We start from the raw sequence: 15914 nt of genomic DNA, 5'->3' as shown, positions 1-15914 counted from the left end.
TGTTTATCAGAATAACTTCTGATTCAAACAATGATTGCACTGACTGGAGATGAGGCAGAAGACTGGCATTTAGACATTAGTTATATTTACTGTTTTTTATTGTATTTGTGTGATCATGTTCATTTTAAAACTGCTTTGGTAATATTTTGTCCATCTCATTTGGTTAAATCACTATCATGCTGGTTTATATGATTTCATTTCCCTATTAAATACAAGAAAAACACTAATGTGTTTCTCTCTCTCATCAGTGTGGTGCCTACCTGAAGCCACAAAATCTATATGTCAGACCAGAGCCCAAAGCAGGAATAGATAAAAATCTTATTCTCTCGCTTTCTCTCTCTCACACACACATAAATCTATAAATTCCAGATTAGCCTTAGTACTTGCCGATCTAATCTTCTGAATCAACAGAGCAATGCAGACATGGCTCAGTATCAGAAGGCACAATAATGTACAGTCACTCATGTCGCCCCGATACTGAAGGGTCGTCTTTAAAACTACAGGCTCATTCTGCAGAAATCATTGTATTTTGACCAAATTCTTGATTCAATCATTTAATCCATGATAAAAAATTTTGTTAAACCAAAATCCACAGATATTCAGAGACTTGGGTCAAGTTTTGTAATTTAATCATCACATTTCTACCTTTAGAAAACTACTGGTTTACTTAATTAATATCTGACATGCCAATAACCAGGTAACAAGCCATAAGTCACCGGGGGGGTTTTGATGACATATTGTTCCTCGGGCCAAGAAGTCGGAGTTCGGATCAGTCTAGTTCAGAGCAGTTGTATCTGGTTGTACTGTGTGACGTAGCTTGTGTTTCAGAGTGGTTCCAGCTTGTCCTTAAACTCAGGCTTCAGTGCTCAGCTATGTGGATGAAACCAGTGAAGTGAAATAGTGGATAGTACAGCTAATGGGTCAACCTCCTCCATTTTGTCACTCCATCTTTGAGATGTGCCCCTGTTGAGAAGGCGGCACATAAACACACAAATGTACAGCTACACTAACAAAATGCTACACTCCCCTCACATAAATACTGCATTAGCCGTTGAGAACCTCCATGTTGCCGTAGCAACGTGGACATAGTGTAATTACGGTCTTGCGGGTTGGTGTAATAAAGCTAGAGCCGCAGCCCAGTGGCCCCGGGGCCCCTGATAATGGCTTTTATGACAATCATTACTGCCACACCGCTACACCAGGAAACACATACGAGGATACGCTTAACCTCAAAGCACAGAGCTCATTGGATCATACAGAAGAGCTTCAAAGCCAAAGTTCAAAGAGAGGGTGCAACACAGGTTTCACATCAACTCTATTCAAACATCTCTAAATTTGCATGAATAACAAAATATCTACATTTAGATGAAGACAGAGCTCCCGTTGAGAGTTTCCTGGAGCAGCCACAGGGAGCACAGACTGGATATTGTCCATTTAATCTCCATAAAATATCAATAAAGTAAACTAAAAACACAAGGGTTTCCTAGAGCATACTATGGTAGAAGTGCACTAGCATTCCTTCAATAAAGAGCATTATTTTGCTAATGGGATAATAAATAATTTAAGTTTTATGAAATATAATACTAATCTTTTTGGGATAACCACAAGATTCACCAAACCACCTAATAAAGGCCATATATTAAATAAACAAGTTAAATGTTTAAAACACCAGCAAGTTACTACAGCTTAGCTGATCTTTATTAAGAGATATCAGCATATGAATGCAGATAAATGAAAAGGTCAAGAGCTGATGCTTTTCAGTCAATGTGTTCCTCCTACAAACGTCCTGTTGAGCAACCAAAACTTGCTCTAACCAGATTGGTCAAACTACAAAACAGAGACAAGAAGGCTTCCAGCCCAAAATCTGGTCCCTTACCTACAGATTCCCATGTAGAATCTGTTTATAGAGATTACTACATCAATAATAATACAAGACGTGTCAAGATCTGTCTGGATTTGCTCAGCAGGGGAGAATGACTAATTGAACAAATTTAATGTTTGCTGAACAGTACCTAATGAATGTCAATTTGTGTGTTAAAATGTTGGCAAAAAGAAAACAATTTAAAAAGTTGGAAAAGAAGAGAAAGTCCCCTCCATCTGACACAGTCCGCTGAGAATGTGTGCAGTGCTCTGTGCCACTCAGACACTAAGCTGACGTTAGATTGATAAGATCCACACACATTTTCCCAGAACAGTCTGCACTGCCTTGAAATTTGAAGATGGTATTTACCAGCTTAACAACAGATCCATTAAGCAATTCCACGGGGAAACCCATAATAACAATGTTAATGACTACAACGTAAAGGCAAAAAATAATATGTTAAAGCTCACTGTTTTTTTAAAAAGTTTAACCGCTTGAGATATTACAGCTCAGTCTTGTTCATGACACCGAGACATCAAACTAAATCAGTGAAAATAGCAACAGATTTTTCTGAGAGGAGTTAGGGAAATTAAAATCTAAGACATCATTCCTTCCTGCATAGAAAAAATATGTAATCTAATGTGAGCTGTCTAATGGAGGTTGTTTCTACCGAGGCATGACTGTGCATCTCTGAAACCATTCTGTCTGCGTCTCGGCCTCCACTTCTGTTCCAAGGATAAATTAGCAGAAAGAATTCAGAGTGAGGCTTCTTAAAGGAGGGTTTAAAATGCTTTGATCAGGACCAAGCCAGTAATCTGACAAATCCATAAGGGTAGCAACAAAGAGGCTATATATTGCTATGGCAAGTTACTTTGCCCTGTTTTATGAATATGGGTTAATACTATACTGCACTGATGTTAATGAACACATCTCCAAATAATTATACTAGAATATGACACGTTGTTTTTTTTAAATAATTTTTTTCCGGTGATTTGTTCAGATGTATTATGTTACATGGTCTGCTTTGATTTCATCTATATATTCATGTTCTTGTGTGTGTGTATGTGTGCACTCGTTTTTGGTACCTCTTTAGGACCTTTTCTAGAATAAACACTGACCTTGTCAGGACCAGTAGACCTCATGGAGTCCTCAGCCTGGTCCTATTGAGGCAAAACGTCATTTCTGGGCTCCTGGTTAAGGTTACTTGTAAGGTGTTGGCTAGGCTGTCCACAATCACTGGAGGTTAATGCAAAGTTCTAAAAGGATAGCTGCACAAACCTGTGTGTGTTTCTTTGTGTTTGCGTGTATACAGTAACTGTACAGTACATATGTGATCACAGACCAAATAATAACAGTTCTACTGCCAATTCATGTTGTGCCAAATTTTGGTACCTGAGACCACATCTGGGTGAGAGAGTAACAAAATATAAAGAGAAAAAGTGAGAGAGACGAAAAGGAATCCATGATCCAGGTCAGTAGGTGGAGGTATTACAAGTGTTTGCTAGCCTTCAAAAACACCAATGCCCCCACAGTATCGATATCTGCAGCCACCTTTTGCATACCTGCAGCAAACCTCCACACACTGAATGAGGAATCAAAAACCTAATTGACACCTTCATATAATGAATCTGCTGAATATCTAGATAACTGGGCGTTATTCACTGTCATTTTGATGTGAACTTAGCCTTTTTTATTGGTGTTTGCCAACAATAACACTGGCGGCTTATATAATACCTTGTAAATATGCTATTTACAATGCTAAACATTATTTGAGATTTTCTCCGATGTCTAAAACTCAAGTAATAAAAGCAAGAGTATGTGAATTTGCAAGGAAATATTGCAGCATTGCAGACTATATCAGCACTGCAGTTTGACAACAACATAACAGAGTAGTGAAGTATGAAAAAATTTATGTATAGGTACTGGGACTGAATTCCAGGGACTGGTACACAGCCCAAGTAAACAGTATGTGTTCGGTACATGTGCGTGTGTGTGTTTGGGTGTGTGTGCGTGTGTCTTCCAACCAGCTGTGGGGTAAATACGAAACCCCTGGAGACACATTTAATCCTGCACTCCAGGTAGAGCGGATTTTATTGTTTTTTTTGCACATACAAGCGATTTCACCTCTATATCCTTGCCACTCAGGATTAGTGCACTGGCCTGGATGGCAAGGAGCACAAGTGTGGCCGAAGCTAACTCAAGAACAATAGCACACTTCAATCAGTGTAATATAATGAAAAATAGCTTCTAAATTTCAAATCCAAACGCCATGCAGAGAGGAAGGATTATAGAGCTGTCATAATTCCTCTCTCTCTCTTATATCATATGGTGAGAAAGGAGAGGGAGATGAATGGATTAGCAGATTAAAGAGTTGAATCAAAGAAAACAGAAAAGCGAAAAAATAAAAGCCAAATTAAACGTAGAATTTTGAGACACCTGATCACATTGTTTCATTGCATTTTAAGCTCATGGTTGGTAGGATGTGGTTTTTTATCTTCAAAAATCCGTCAGCTCCTTTATTTACTATTTGTAGTGATTTACCAGATCAAGGCAGACAGTGCAGGCATCCTCGCTAAAAAATCAGTGTAACTTGGTGAGCTGTGGCACAGAGAGTCAGCTTGAGACAAACTGCAGCAGTAATGATGAGTGATTTTAAGGTCAGAATATGTCGGGCAGTCCCTGTTTACACACACATAAAAACACAACACGCACACATGCACAGATACTGACTTGCAGGTCAACTGCGGTCACTAGCTCAGCCAGAAGAGTTGAACAAGAATTGCCATCGCAACAAAAGTTTGCCATGTGACCTTATCAGACCCCGTCCTCTTGCTTTCCTTTCCGTTCCCATCCTTTTTTCATTTTGCCCTTTCTATTCCCCCTGCCTGAAAAGTTCACCATTCACATCGTCTCTCTGAATGGTATCTAAAGAAAAGATCTCCTTAGTTAGGTTTACACAAAAAAGTGTGTGTGTGTGTGTGTGTGTGTGTCTGTGTGTGTGTGTGTGTTTGTTTGTGTTAGAGCAATCTAGAGAGATAAAATGCAGCACTTGCACTTGTAACACATAACACCCTCAGAAATTTCAAAAGAAATATCACTCCTGCTCAACCCCTTCACATTTTAAGCTTTGTCTTCATCACACACACACACACACACACACACACACACACACACACACACACACACACACACACACACACACACACACACACACACACACACACACACACACACACACACACACACACACACACACACACACACACACACACACACACACACATATACACGCTCTCCTTAACTGTCGCACATGCACACACATAGAAGTGATAACATACAGATAACTGCTTTCATCATCCCAAAACATGCTTTATCTCCTCAGCACCTTTTGCCACCATCTAACACGGCCCCCCCTGTTCACTGCTTAAACACACTACATAATTCTTCAGGCTGTTTCCATGCTCCTGCTGCTACGGATGTCAATCAGCACCTACACACATAAACCATCACAGCTTTCAAATAAACAGCTTATTTGTACTACCGGTGTGCCACTGAAACATGTGTTTAGCAGATTAAACATTGAGGACTTTGCTGCGTTGGCATGCTAGCAGCCCAGTCAGAGCTTTGTTATGATTCAACCCCACCGGCATGCGAACATCAAGTGAAATGAAAGTCTCAGGCGTCGCATGACAATAACTGAGAGGGTCCAATTACAGAGCTGTGCCAGGCCAACTCTGACAATAAAAAAACTACTTTTTTGTGCGTCATTAAATAATAAATCTGAAAAAAACAACAACCGTAATTTACTCTAATTAAGTAAAGTTAAAATTGACAGGGATTCATCTGAATTTTTGCCCCTGATTCTATCATTTGATATTGGGTATCTGCTAATATGGAGTCTGATCCAAAACTCTATAAAAGAGCAGAGGATTTGCAATTTTTTATAAATATGTTTCTGGCAGATTGAAATAACAGATGCAGTCTAATGACTTTGGGCAAACCTTAATTTCAAATAGCTATTTTCTGGTTCAAAATATTGAAGTTGATCATCTTGTTGACAGTAATTGAATTAAGATTTAAAAACTTCTTAAACTGACATTATGCACTAGAGACAAGATCATCAGTCTGCTGGAGCTGTTGGCTCATTAGAAATACTGACAACTGAACAACAGTGTTACAGAGTTTAGGTTCTTCCCTAACAAATCATACCACATGAAGTTACTCACAAAATGAATGTTAATAAATTACATGAGCTGAATATTTGAGCACTGCTGCTCTTTGCCAAAGAGACAGAGTTGTATATATTTCTATTTTGCCAACATTGATGAGAAAGTTTGGCTTGGAAAAAGATTTGCTCTTTCGGGGCTTCTGAATGCCCAACAAACAACTTTCACAAGACTGCATTCTGCCAGAAAAAACGTTATGCAGGCAGGTAATGTGGTGAGTGAGCTAATAACCGAAAAGTTGATTAATCTTACCTCCACTAAGAAGGTTGTTTTCATCTGTCTGTTTTTTTTTATGTTTGTATATTTGTAAGCAAGATTGCACAGAAAAAACTGAATGGATTTGAAACTTGGTGGAAGAATGAGGTATTGGTTAAGCAACAACAAGAAATATTTTATCACTTCAACATTTTCACTGTTCATTATTCTTGATTAGAGAATCTGACATTTAGGAAACTGATATCTATGAGTGTGTGAAATTTCGTGCAGCTTGATTAAATTTAAGAGGAATTTGGAGCCCCAGTGGAAGTATGCGCTTTACTAAGTGTCCTTCTAGTATTTTATATGCTTTAAAAACACACAAACCCTCTCATTCAATCAACAAGACCACTGGAGCCATTTATCAACTCATGGTCCCTGTGGCCACACGTTTTAAAACATTATTAAAAGATAAACTATTCAGTCTGAATACGCGCTGAAGCTTACACAGTTGACGTATGAAACAAAATAACACCACACCTCATATTCCATCACATGTCCAGAGATATTAGGGTTGTGCAGATGAAAACCAAGACAAAATCTGTAGCAAGCAATAGTCTCCACCTAAATCCAATCATGTGCACTGTGTCTTGACAACCGCTGTCAAACTGTGGGACTGAGGCAAAATGACAAGTAAAAGTATGAAGCTAACAGGGATAGCAAAGTGTGTTGTTTACACTGATCATCAATGGGATTACTATGGAACAATTTCCCCATAGCAAAATGTATAAGAATGTTAGAATTCTGTCGGAAAGGTCTTGAGTTAGTGGTAAAATACTTTTAAATAATACACACTCAGCCAAAAGAGAAGGGGTTTCTGTGAGAACAGAAACAGTTTTGTTACTGAGACAATAATATGAATAGACCAGACCATCTGTGGTGTTCGTCTTTCTTCCCACTTGGTTTCAGCACTACCTTACGGTGGCTAGCCACATCACCCACGTACGGCAGTAGACCAACTATTGTTTGTCTAATAAACCTGAGCTTGTTTGTTTTAATGGCCCCATTTAATGGTTTAATGATGGCTCAAAGAATATCTTTTCACAGCAGAAGCCACGAGGGGGCACTAGAAACCTATTGTCAGCATAGAATACATAAAATAAACATACAATATTAGATAATAGTTGCACTACAATAGATTTACTCTGAAAATATGAATAATAAATAGTTAAAAATATAAATATAGCTAGTTTACAACACATGGACCTCTGGGTACTTTACATGAAACTGGATGAAAGCAGGAAGAACACAGGTCGAGTTTGAATATATTTTTTTATTTGCTTTGGCATTGAAGAGAATCTATTAAATGTGTGGAGTAGATGCTTGTGAGGGAAGCACTCAAGGGTTTCTCCCTTTTTTTCTTCAATCTCTCACATATATACCGACTTCATAAAAAGATCAGGATGATAATTTATATTAAATTAAGTGTAGTATTTTTACAGTATATATGTATGAAGTATGGAAAAGAGACAGCAGTGCATGCTCTTTGTCACAGTTACTTGAATACTTGCATGTTTGAAGGAAAAACAGAGAGAAATAAGCAAAATAATCCTTTAAAATTAGAAGTGTCAGAAGACACTGATTAATTGGTGTAAGTGGAATTGCAAAAATATTAAATTCACTGAACTAAACATAATCAAGGGAAATAAGGGCACTGAACCTTATTTTAAACCAATATTTCCCAAATTATAGTGTGGCACGACACCTTGGTTGCCCCAGTACGCTTTTATCAAGAAGTATAGATGATAAGTAATTATAATCATGACTCACAATGTTTTTCACTCCTTCATTATCATTATCAGTACTGTGAATCATTATGAAATTGATAATTATTCTTGAGTCATGAAATCTCTAATCATTTTAATTACAGCAGCTCTCATTTCCAGTGTAATTTGTAACCTTATTTTATAGGAGAATTATTCATAACTCTCTTAATATCATTGATCGTGACTGCGCTCTTGTTTATGGGTATTTGTCTGTGTAACAAGTTCAAGATTTAAGAATCTGGCAGTGAACCTTTATACCACTGAGGAATGAGATTGTTGTGAGTAAGTCACCAGGGAAAGCAATGACCTAACACACAATAAAAAGCACCCATAGGAACCATAACAGATGTGCTACAGCATCACTTGGACAATCATCTTTATAGTTGACTCATTTCCTCAAAGATACTTGGCTTCTTTCAATTGTAGCGAAATTACCCCATAAAAAAGCAAATGGTGAAATCTGTAAGAGAGAAAGAAAACTTTCAACAACTATTCTAACTGCAACTACAACTCCAGGAATCATCTCTAAACTCTCATTTATCACAAAGGACTTGTCCCCCATCAACATCTCTGGTACATTGATTCTCACAAATGAAGACAGACAGTCTTTGATGGATATTCTTTATCTGTGTCTTCAAAACAAAACAAAAAACAGTCCAGGACCGGGTCTCACTCTCCTCTCCACAATATTACAACATGCTCATATAAAGAGATACGACATGGAACAACACTGAATGCTGCAACATCTCAACTGTCCCTGGGTTGCCAGAGACTGCCTGACTTCACCTGTGAATGAATCATCAACTTTTTGACAGAAAGGAAGCAGCATGAGGCAGAGGACACTTCTGTGCTGCACTTGAACAGTCTGAACTGTCATCCCCCAGGAAATGCTCTCTCTACCAGTGACTGCAACTCAGAGGAAGCCTTTGGCAAACTCATTATGTTTTCCAACACAAGAGTGACTGACAGCTGTAGAATACCCATAGTTTACATTGTTGTACATGGAGCTAAGGAAACTTTGTTGATCAATAGGGAAGACGTCTTTACCCTGGTTCTCTCTGTCACTTCTACTTTTCATCGGTTCTCCGAAATATCAGTGCAATTATCCCCGTCTGTCAATCAGAAGTACAACTCCTCTGTGTGTTTCACTACAAACCTTTTCAGTTGTTTCTGATTCTGTCTATGTTTTGTTGAACGAGGCATTGATTACCTAAAAAGATCCAGCTCATTTTCAGATCGACAGTGGGCTTCTAGAGCTGAAGCTCTTCTCTGGCTTCTGCAACGTCTGCTCTGGTGATTCCATCGCACAGGTTCACTAAATCTTTCCAATTCAGTGCTCTCAAAGTCTTCAGAGCCTCTAAGGGATTAATGTAATCTAGGCTGAATCAAGAATCCCCCTGTTGCCTGTTAAAGGCGATAGCCACACAGCGGTAGATCTATATTCTTTAAATATTTGTAATCATCGTCACCAGCATCATTATCATCATCTAATTAAATTTCCCTTCGTACCCAATTGATTTGTATCAGTCAAATTGCTAAATATTCCAGCACACACACAAAGAAACTACAACTAAACAAAAAAAATGCAGTAGAGCACATACCTCCGCCAATCAGGCTGCATCAAATTGTACACATTCATCGATATCAGTTCTCTTAATGTGACTTGGTAAATATTTCAAATCTTTAATACCTTGCAAGGTTAAAAAGAAATCCTGGCTCTGCCCGTTTTCCCAGTTCCGCGCCAAAAACGTAATGTGCTATTTCTTGGCCAATGTCCCATCCTTCCACCAGGTTTTGTGGAAAAATGTGTTAATAGTTTGCACCTAATCCTGTTGACAATCAAACATACAAACCAACAGCTAGGGAAGAAACATTACCTCCTTGCGAGGGCAACAAGAAAAGTTTAAATATATGAATCTCTGTTCATACAGCCTGAAGTTCTGCTTTGATTGTCAAATCAGTCTGATGCTGGTCAGAGATTTACCATTTGGTTAATTTCAAAAACTAATCAAACAGTCTGAATATCAGATTACAACCGATTCTTAGACGTGGCAAACTCTTAATATGTTTTCTATTAGATAGAAACCTAAAGTTTATCTCCTCTGGCCTCCAACAGCCCTCATGCCTTTCTCACATGCTTACATCTTCATTTACTAAGATTATGATTTGATTTTTCTTGTTCATCATGATTCAAGATAATCTTTCTTTATCTGGAATTAATCACAATCACTTATGATATTTCTTCCTACTCTCCTTGAATTTGTCAATCAAAGTATTTCTGTCAGTCTATATACAACGCCCCTCCTTCTCATCACCACTACAGCCTCTATGATGTCCAGGGACAATCTTCCTTGTTTCCTATCCACCACCCACTGGCTCGACTGATTCAGAAAATGTTAATATGTGTTCCTGCATTGATCCAATGGGAGACATTGTAGTTTCCAGGTCCCCTAGCTAGTTTAGTTAGTTTTATCTCTGTTGAAAGAGTTCTTGTGATATAATAAGGATATGGATGGATTCGATTTGTAATGTCTGTCTTTAACAGCAATGGTTTTGTTGTAATAGTTGTACACTTCCCATAGACAGAGAAATAATTTTTAAAAAGTTAATAAATGAAACTAGCAAACTTTGAAACCAAACTAATATTTTCCATACCAAAATTGTGTTGAAAAGTAATCATTTGGCCGATTGCGCTACCAAGCAGCAAAGGAGAAGGCCCATTATAGCGTAAGAGCGACTGATCTTTGTTCTAAAAACATCTCTCTAAAAAGACACAAATCACTGGACCATGCACCGTTACCATAGGAACCGACAACATTCTTCTTTTTTCCAACCTCTGCTTCATAAAGTAATATCACACTTGAGTTCATTGTAATGAGAATCTAAGACAAGCATCCCCCACATTCTCCATTTGGTTTCCCCCTGGGTACAAGGAAGAAAAATGAAAATGTTCAACTCAACCAAACCTGATTTTATTAGCATGGAAAGTCTTTAACATGAGTATGTACTGCCCATGAAGAGATGTTTTAAATGTTGGATACAGAGGCTATGTTGTGGTCTATACAATGTAATGATATAGTTTGTTACAGCAGTAACCCTGCAACAACGCGTCCAAACTATGTTTAGCCACTTGGGGGTGGGGAACATTTTTAATAGCAAGGGTCATTACAAATGATTAAACAAATATTGCTTGTGATTCTAATACTTGGTATTTTTAGAATGTTTTTTTGATAGTGTATTTTCTACTGGTGTAAAGCACATTGCAACGTTTTTATCTGTAAAAGGTATAATAAAATAAGCTTAGATTTAATGTTTATATTCCACCAATGCAATGGCTGTAACTGCTTCACTTTGGTGAAGCGTCTGATATCAGATGTCGGATGATGCTGATGTCACTTGCAACTACATTTTGCCAAAATACCTTGATCAAACAAATCCTCATCTTTGATAGTGCCATGAAAGGCAGTTATTCCTCCTTTGTATCATACTTGGCAGTAATACCATGCACAACAATTGTTAATTATTTCTGTCAGTCATTTGGCACTGAACAGGCAGTGGGTGTTTGTCAGATGTCGGCTGCAGCTGAAAATTATGCTGTGAGATCGGTGAGCCTGAACCCAAAGTTCAGCTCAGTAAAGCTGAAGGAAGCTGCAGATTCAGGTGATGATTCTCTGAAGGTTCACTTCAAGTGGCCCGACGCCTGTCTGCTGCCCGACCCCCCACCTGAATCCTGTGAATTATTTGTTGCTGTTGTGACCAAGTCTGAGCAGAACCCCACCCCCGGCTGCATTGTGCAGGTGAGATAAGCAAACTTCACTGACAAATCAAACGCAATTCTGTGGAAATCCTCCGCAAGAAATGTCTGAAGACAGCAAATAGTTGATCTTATTGTGTGTAATACCTCTTCTCTGTGCTTGCAAAATTAATAAGCATTAATAGTCTAATACTCCCTCTACTGTTCAGCTCTCTGACTATTTACTGTGTCCACTTATGAGCCTGTCGGGCTATTAAGGACAGATAATGAAAGGAAACATGGGCTAGGAGAGATTATTAGGAATACGCTTTTGTACCAGGTGTGATAACAGTTGGCAAAACGACCCTGTTCATACCTGGCATCAACATTTGATTACAAGTCTACAAGTGTATTGGTTCATACCTGGCATTAGTATGCAGCTCTACATGTGCCTCCACTGACCACTTGGGATCAAATCTCACTTCTCCACTCTATATGCAAATTAACCCGTACATCATTTCTGTTCACGAAGAACAAATGATGTTTGCAACAGGTCCACTGTCAATGTGTTCTATGTTATCCATTGGAGAAGAGTGTTTGTGTGTGTGTGTTAGAGAGAGAGAGAGAGAGAGAGAGAGAGAGAGAGAGAGAGAGAGAGAGAGAGAGAGAGAGAGAGAGAGAGAGTGAGAGGCTGATTGTAGCTCTACTATGACATAATTGATGATTTTAACTAATACAAAATTAAAAAATCAATGTGGCCAATGATGTTGAAACCAAAATTAAAACAATGCTTAGGAAACACGCAAAGGTGTAAAAATATTGTTAGCTCATTAGAAAGCTGTAGCGAGTTTAAGCGGGCCTTCAGGGCGGCCCAGGACACACTTGTGTTCTCATGGGGCCGTTGTTAACACTAGTGGTCCCTCTGTGACATGAGGTGAGGCTCCTTACAGCCAAAAGCACCAGGGTGATACTAACATCTTTACTCCAATTGCCATATTCTCCAAGGGTTAGTTTTCATGACATGCTGGTTCCAACGAAACAAATTAGACACACAACATCTTTACCAGCTATTTAAACCTGAACAACATTTCGTCTCACTTTGAAAGGGGACAGGGGATTACTCTCGATGTGCTGAGCAGAAGGCCTCTATTATCCACAGATGGTTTCATGAACTGCAGGGCATTCGCATGGCAATGAAGAACAAACACCAACTATGACACGAATTATCACACACTCACTAGCAGCTTGAGCTATGTCCTCTTGAACTATCAGTAAAGTGAGCCAGTAAGGTTTTGTTGTTATGCTACAAGTGGAGGACGCCATCAAGCAAAGACGACACTTTAGCATCTGAGAAGCAGAAAGTGGAGGTGTTTTGTGTTCTACACTGTAAACAGCAGCAGCTGTTTGCCAAGTTTTGCCATGTTTAAGAAAGTTAATACAAGTAACACCAACGTTAACGTGAGCAACAACTTCACGGACCGTGCTCCTCCCTTTGAAAAAATGAAAAAAATATGCAACTAGAATTACTGCACTGCGGATGTATGCATCCGCCAACCACTCCAGTTCCTGTTTATATATTTTTACATACTTTTTTGTTACTGGCTCACTGTAACAGCCATAGAATTTATATAAAAAGGGGGTGAAAAACCAGTAGTGAGGTCACACCTTGCAATTGAACAATCTCGATCCAATCCCTGCTGTCAATCATGACGTTTCACCCCTTTCATCATTAAACAAATTAAGCATTGCGTTAGTTCAGGACACGTAAATGTCCTGAACTAACTGACATAAGCTGTCAGCTAATGATGGGTTTATAGGTGCTCGCCACTCACCCACCATCACAGCCCATTATCTCAACAAAGCGGTCCTTTTAAATACGAACAGGTGTTCCCTGTTTTGTGTTAGCATGCTGCTTGGCTAATCCAGGGAACATCCAAAGAATGGAGCAAAGCAAAACTGTATTCCCATTTGTGCAATAAATGGTTAAATCATGACAAAGTGTTCCTGTCTGAACTTATTAAAAGCAAACTTGTCAGTAACATGAGCACATGGACATACATCAGTGTGATACGAATTACCTAAAATGACAGGATTCTTCTTGCAGAGAAATGTAACTGACTTGCACTTCAACTTTTTAGTTAGGTCCATGTCCTATTCGCTGACATGGAGGAGGCAGAATAAACTGCTTTTTCCTGAGATGACATGTTGACATTTCTGCCTCTATGTTATAACCTTTTCAGTGAAAAAACTTGAGCAACTCCATATCACGTCATAGGCGCAAGATGGCAGCATTGATGCCTGGGATATTTGGCTTGTTTTCTGGATAGTAGGAGGTGGAGACATATACAGTCTAAGGTAACAGCTTACTGAGCTCAGCCAAAATTATTGTTTAGTTCAACCTGTGCTTTACCTGCTATGACTAGTCAAGCGTGTTTACTAACTTTATTAAGGCACAGTTCAATGATTTAATACAAAAATTATTTAAAAAAGAAAACAGAAAGCAGTTCTTAATTCAAAGGACACAAATGTCTATCATTTTTTGTCTTGGAGGAAACTGAATGAACCCTGATTTTTTAACAGAGGAATAGATTTGCAGCCTTACAGAAAGGTCCACATTTATTCTGAGGATTTAAAGTGACAAACTTAAATCCACACAGCGGAATTCTCTTAAAGCTTCTCTCTCAGTCTCCTTATCTGTCTCTGCCTCTAATTCTCCTCTTCTTTCACTCAGTCTGCACTAACATTGAGTATTGGATTCTCAAAGTGCTTTTGGAGTGATTCTCCATCTCTCACTCACTTTCTCTTTCAATGTCTGTCCGTCACTGTCAGTCTCACACACACACACACAAACACACACTTGGCCATAACAAATGACTAATGAATCAAAGTGTCTAATGATATGAGAGTAGCAGCGGCGTTGTGGTTGTATCACTCTGTGGTTCATATCTAAGCAACACAACTCCTACAGGACTGAGTTAGCTTTTTTTTTGCCCACAAACACACAAACAAAAACAAAGCCATTGACACAGACAGGAGCACACACACACCAACTCTCAAACACACACACTTGTTATACTGTTATGAAATATTTTGTGTGCCTTTTTAAAAATCCATATATCGTCACATTGACATCATACCTAATCACTGTGATAAAACTGGCTGACAGCCCTCTACCTTTCTATATTGCTCAGAAGTATTGCCTAAAACTAAATTTCCTCAGGGTTTTTTATAATGTGTGTGCAAGACAAAATAGCCCTGGTTACTGGAGCACAACTGAAAAACCAGAAATGGATCACATATCGCCAGCCGTGCATATCTGTGTCCTCCACACATCTCCCAGCTGAGCTATCGCTGCCAAAAATCTCCCCACTGATTGGCTAAGTGTGATAGCCGATGAGCACCAGCAGGCAGCCAGCTCTGATGATTCTGCCCTTGATCCATAAACATCAGAGAAGTTTGCCATTTCAAAAATAGAGTGATGGTACCACATCACATCCGTATTACAGAGAAGTTTCATCATAGCCAAAGTGACAACAGAATTTTTTTTCCCACTAGCTTGAGAGTTGCTGCAAAAAGACCTAAAATACATTCATTTAAATTTAATTAGAAATGTCCCAACTACAACTGCAATAAAAACTACACTTGGGATTTTTCTACCATGCACAATAGCTTAACTGCAGAAATAAGTAAAATTGTAAATTTCTCTGTTAATATTCAGCTAATGTCAGTTATGTCAGTAAGGGATCATTTATTGGTTCTTTATACTTCTTGACATCTGCAGCCATATTTCACACAGTCATAAGATGCCACTGACAACTTGCACAAGAAAAATATATCCACTCGTCTGATTAGACAAATGCATTTTTAAACACTGATCTCCAAGTGTCTATAAAAATAGTCAAATCTAAGTTACTCTAAGAACGTTCATTCAACATTGGATTATAAAGCCATAAAATCAGCTTTTTAAAAGTTTACTAATTTGCAAAAAACACATTTCTTGTAATCACATGTTCGAAGGTGAAGGCTGCTCATCACATACAGGGAGTGCACACACCACAATCACATGTCTTTAT

General features: G+C 38.6%; 1 protein-coding gene across 1 annotated transcript in view; it reads right to left on the bottom strand.

Annotated features, from left to right (window-relative positions):
- trpm3 (transient receptor potential cation channel, subfamily M, member 3) overlaps positions 1-15914 on the bottom strand; it is a 138933-nt gene that overhangs the window by 122337 nt on the left and 682 nt on the right. The window lies entirely within an intron of this gene.

This window comes from Limanda limanda, chromosome 5 (genome assembly GCF_963576545.1).
Source record: "Limanda limanda chromosome 5, fLimLim1.1, whole genome shotgun sequence".
NCBI lineage: Eukaryota > Metazoa > Chordata > Actinopteri > Pleuronectiformes > Pleuronectidae > Limanda > Limanda limanda.
This window is presented reverse-complemented; position numbering and strand designations above follow the sequence as displayed.